General features: G+C 40.6%; 1 pseudogene; it reads left to right on the forward strand.

Moving 5' to 3' along the window:
- The first annotated feature begins 3,598 nt into the window (after positions 1-3,598).
- LOC135968659 (glyceraldehyde-3-phosphate dehydrogenase pseudogene) lies at positions 3,599-4,835 on the forward strand (annotated as a pseudogene).
- The last annotated feature ends 225 nt before the right edge of the window (positions 4,836-5,060 follow it).

Raw genomic sequence — 5,060 nt, forward strand, 5'->3', positions numbered from 1 at the left:
TTCCATGTCCCCACCACTGCCAGTGGTAGTTGAAAAAAAAAATGCAAAAGCTCTAGCCATTTGTTAGATTGTTAAAAAGTGGAAAGAGTAATCAGGGTGCTGGTCACCTCATCCCCTGTGGCAGGTCTGAAGCTTTATGCACTGTGGCTTCTGGCCCAGGTCATATCAGTTTGTACTCTGGCCACATACTCATTGCTCTCTCCTCCTGCAGGATCCCTTATCTCAGAAGAATACTGACCTTTAGGCTATATCTAGTTCTTCCCAGGAACAGTAGGAGAAATCCAATCTTAATGCTGCAGTGTGATAAAGAGTCTTGGGTTTAGCCTTAACAGGACACTGGCCAGTTGATACCAGCTGTCTGGGATCTGCAACCTGTGATCTTAATCTAGACTGGGAGAAATCTCCCAGCGAAATGTGAATTTTGTTCTTGTACAATAAATACATTTGGAGGGAAATCTATGTTAGCCCATTATCTCCTCTGTCAGAGTATCGTTTGAAATGTTGCTGCTATCTTGCAAAATTTAGAAATTTGCAATGGTGACAGCTCCAATCACTAAGCTTCATGGAGATGACTTTCTTTCGAACTCAGTATATCCAAAACTTCAATTGCCATTTTCCCCTGGAGAGCTCTGGGTTCCTAGATGAAGAACATCATTGAAGGAAATCTCTCTAGTGATAACCAGTTAATGATATGGCCTGTACCACAAGAGTAGGGATTTTTAGTTGCATGCCACAATGACTTTTATCATAGATGTTTGAACTTATCCCATATTTTTGCCTGCAAAGCAATTCTCAGCAAATTCCTGAACTGAAGATGCTGTAAGTGCTTTTGAAGCCTATGCCCCAGAACTGCCCAAATATCTCCATCATAAGCTCCCCAAGACACTTTCTTCTATTTTAAAAAATCGAGAGGTAATTTATATGCATTACAATGCCCAGATCTCAAGTGTTCAGTGTCAGTGAACCTTGACAGTCATATATGCCCATTTAAGTACCACCCAAAAGAAGATATAGATCATTTCCTTCACTCCAGAAAGATTTTCTGCCTGCTCTCTGTTATCTTTCTGCCCTTCCCTGAATCTACCTCATAACTATTGTGCATGGAGTACAGAAAAATTGACCATTGATTGTCTCTGTTGTTTGTTCATTTTTCTATTTCATGATTTTCATTATTTTTTCATTGACTTACATTTATTAACTTTGGGTTTATTTTACTCTTCTTTTTCAGGATTCTTATGATAAAATCATAGATAATTAACTTTACTCCTTTGTTCATTTCCACTACAGACATTTAAAGTTGTAAATTTCTCTGTAAACACTATGTTAGCTGTATCCAACCTTTTAATGCTGGATTATCATCATTCAGTTAATGATGTTTAAAATATTTCCTTGTGATTTCTTCTTTGACCCAAGTGTTCATCAGAAGCATGTTGCCTGTTTTCTAAAGTTGTGGATTTTCTAGATATCTTATTGTTATGCCTTTATAATTAAATACTATTGTGGCCAGAGCATATACTCTGTATGATTTTGATCTTTGGATATATACTGAGACTTGTTTTATGGTGCAGCATATGGTGTATGTTGGTGAACATACCATAAACACTTAACAGAATGCTTTCTGCAATTGTTGGAAGTAGTACTCCAGAAATGATTTGGTCTGAAACCCCACTCTGGGTCTTTACCTCATCCCGTGTTGTAGACTCACCTTCTACTTGGGATCTGACTATCAATGCTTCAAACGCACTTGGCCCTGTGACCCAGGATGCAGCAGCTTGTTCTCTGAAGCTATCAGAACTAGCTGCAGGCCCTGGGTCTTGCTGAGATGTGTGGAGCACTACCTGAAATCACTCAGGTGCATCACATGCGTGTACCTCCTATAGCAGATGCTGGAGTGCACCTTAAGAATCCCCATTGCCTTCAGGAGAGGGTCACTCTTTCCCTCAGCTGTTGAGAGTTCTGGAGTCTGGTAGATTTCAGCCAGTGTCTCTTGGAGTCTCTGAGTGGAACTGATAAGTGTAAGCACTAAAGGAAGCAATAAATAAAACAAAGAACAAGACTGATTAGGGGCCAGTAAGGCCACACCGCTAACATTCTTTTGTTTTTAAACAGCTTTACTGAGGTGTAATTGACATATCGTAACATTCACCTGTTTTAAGTGTACAGTTCAATTATGTTTAGTAAAATTTTAGACTTGTGTGACCATCATCACAATCTTGTTTTGGAACATTTCTATAATTCCTAAGAAATCCCTCATGCTCATCAATACCACCCCTTATTCCCACTCCCCAACTCCAGGCAACACCTAATTGACTTACTGACTCTACAGATTTGTCTTTTCTGGATGTTATAAAAACGGAATCATACAACCTGTGGTTTTTTTGTATCTGTCTTCTTTCACTTAGCTTAATATGCTTTTGTCGTCTATGTTGTAGCATGTATCAATATTTAATTTTTTTAGGTGCTAAATTCTATTAAATTGTATGGATCACTCCCAGTTTTTAATTCTCCCATCAATTGATAGATATTTGATGTGTTTCCACTCTATGGACTATTATGGATAAAGCTGCTATGAATATTCACATTCATGTGTTGTGTGGACATAGGTTTTTTTCCTTTGGGGTAGACAGCTAGGAGTGAAAGTGCTAGGTCATATGGTAAATGTATTGTCAACATTTTAAGAAACTGCCAAACTGGTTTCCAGCATGGCTGCATATCCCATCAACAATGCATGAGTATTTCAGTTTTTCCACATCATTGTTATTTCACTTCCTCAATTGTTAGTGTCCTTCATTTTTATTATAGCATTCTAGTAGGTAAGAAGTGGTGTCTCATTGTAGTTTTGATTTGCATTTCAATGATGCTGACCATCTTTTCATGTGCTTTGTTAGATATTCCCGTACCTTTTTGGTTCAGTGGCTATTCAAATATTTTGCCCAATTTAAAATTGGTTTATTTGTCTTTTTGCTATTTAATTGTCAGTGTATTTTATATTTTGGATGCAAATCTTTTAGCAAATGTATGTATGATTCGAAATTTTTTTCTCAGTCTCTGAGTTATGTTTCCATTATCTTATTGATGTCTTTGAAAATGCAAACATTTTTAGTTTTGATCATGACTCATATTTCAACTTTTTTCTTCTACCAGTAAACATTGGAATTTTGCCTAACTCAAGTTTCTGAGTATGTTAATCTATGTTTTCTCCTAAGACGTATATAGTTTGGCCTTTAAATTTAGGCCTATAATCCATTTTGAGGAAATTCTTGCTTATGTGTTAGTTAATGGCCAAAATCATAGGACCAACTGATTTTCACAAAAGTAAATTCAATGGGGCAAAATGATAGTCTTTTAAACAAGTAACACTGAGACAACTGAATTGTCCACATGCTCAGGGAAGGTCAGCCTGCTATGTCAAGTGATGCCCATCTGACTCAACACCTATTGGCATCAGGGTTCACAAAGAATTTCTCAATATGATAATTATGGGTTAAATAATTATGGGTTAAATAATAAGCTGTAGCTCTCTGCTTCTCCCATTCGACAGACAGCCACATTTTCTTGTGCAGCGCCAGCCGCATCCCTGAGACACCACAGTGAAAGTGAAGCCTGGAGTCAATGGGTTTGGCTGTATTGGGTGCCTGGTCTCCAGGGCTGCTTTTAACTCTGTTAAAGTGGATACCGTTGCCATCAATGACCCCTTCATTGACCTAAACTACATGGGTTACATGTTCCATTATGATTCCACCCATGGCAATTTCTATGGCACCGTCAAGGCTGAAAACGGGAAGCTTGTCATGAATACAAATTTCACCACCATCTTCCCAAAGCTAGATCCCACCAAAATCAAATAGGCTGGTGTTGGCCTTGAGTGCATCATAGAGTCCACCGGCATCTTCATCACCATAGAGAAGGCTGTGGTTCACTTGCAGGAGGGATCCAAAAGGGTCGTTATCTCTGCCCATCTGCTGACGCCCCCATATCTGTGATGTGCATGAACTGTGAGAGGTATGACAACAGCCTCAAGATCATCAGCAATGCCACCTGTACCACTAACTGCTTAGCACCCCTGGACAAGGTCATCCATGGCAACTTTGGTGTCGTGGAAGGACTTATGGCCATGGTCCACATCATCACTGCCACCCAGAAGACTGTAGATAGCCCCTCCAGGAAACTGTGCCATGACAGTCACGGGGCTCTGCAGAATGTCATCCCTGCATCTCCTGGCACTGTCAAGGCTATGGGAAATGTCATCCCTGAGCTGAACAGGAGGCTTACTGGCATGGCCTTTCGTGTCCCCACTGCCAACATGGTGGTTGTGGACCTGACCTGCCATATGTAAATCCTGCCACATATGATGACATCACGAAAGTGTTGAAGCAGCATCGGAGCGTCCCTTCAAGGGCATCCTGGGCTACACTGAGAACCAGGTTGTCTCCTCTGACTTTAACTGCGACACCCACTCCTCCACCTTCGATCCTGGGACTGGTATTGCCCTCAACGACCACTTTCTCAAACTTATTTTCTGGTATGACAATGAATTTGGCTATAGCAAAAGGGTGGTCGACCTCATTGCCCACATGGCCTTCAAAGAGTAAGATCCCTGGACCACCAGCCCCAGCAAGAGCATGAGAGGAAAACAGAGGCCCTCAGCTGCTGGGGAGTCCCTGCCACACTCAGTCCCATGCCACAATGAGAATCTCCCCTCCTCACAGTTTCCATGCAGACCCTCTGAAGAGGGAGAGGCCTAGGGAGCCCCACCTTGCTGTGTACCATCAATACATTCTTCTGCATTCAGCCAAAAAAAAAAAATGCCATATTAGGAAAACTCACAAAGATTATTAATCAACAAAAGAATAGATGTATCTTACACTGATGCATAAATGGTCAGGAAATATCTGGGTTCACAATGTGAGTCTGCATTTCAGTGTAGGAAGACTAGTTTCCCTTACTATAATTTTTTATCATGTTAGCACAAGGACACAGCTTTATCAATGAAGGAACACACAGTCTTCTGGTGTGAAACAGTCTAGATTTAGATGCCAGCTGTTCACAACATTGTCTGG

This window comes from Macaca fascicularis, chromosome 1, assembly GCF_037993035.2.
Source record: "Macaca fascicularis isolate 582-1 chromosome 1, T2T-MFA8v1.1".
In the NCBI taxonomy this organism is placed as follows: Eukaryota; Metazoa; Chordata; class Mammalia; order Primates; family Cercopithecidae; genus Macaca; species Macaca fascicularis.